The following is a 493-nucleotide window of genomic DNA, read 5'->3' as shown; positions in this document are numbered from 1 at the left end:
AAAAAAAAAAAAAAAAAAAAAAAAAAAAAAAAAAAAAAAAAAAAAAAATTTATAGTTAGTGCTTTTTTCTCTGTAGCATTACTCCTTTGGAATTAAGTAACCTTTTATCTAAATTTAAATTTGTTTTGTTCGGCAAAGTCTGGAAGCACCCCAGAACAATAACTATTTCTTACTCAGAAAGAGCCTCCCAAGCCCCCTTCCATCCCAAGCCCAACTGCGTCTGCCTGTGGGATCCCCAGTTTTCCAGGGCTCTGTAACTTTTCTCCATATAAAGGCTTTTCCACGGCTGGTGTGACACTCAGGGACACCAGCAGGGGAGGCTCTACAGGAAGAACTGAGCCTTCAATGATCTCATTTTATAGAATAAAGATTGGTCTCATCTTGGAGTCACTAAACACATGTCTAGAACAGGGTTATCCACTGTCACAAATCTCCACCCATTTCCCAGCATCTAGGGTGTTAATTTTTTTTTTTTTTTTTGAATTGGAATCTC

Source organism: Carlito syrichta, unplaced genomic scaffold (assembly GCF_000164805.1).
Source record: "Carlito syrichta isolate Samal-C Ts95f unplaced genomic scaffold, Tarsius_syrichta-2.0.1 Scaffold308805, whole genome shotgun sequence".
NCBI classification, from domain to species: domain Eukaryota; kingdom Metazoa; phylum Chordata; class Mammalia; order Primates; family Tarsiidae; genus Carlito; species Carlito syrichta.
The sequence above is the reverse complement of the archived record's forward strand: the minus strand, read 5'-3'. Positions refer to the sequence as shown.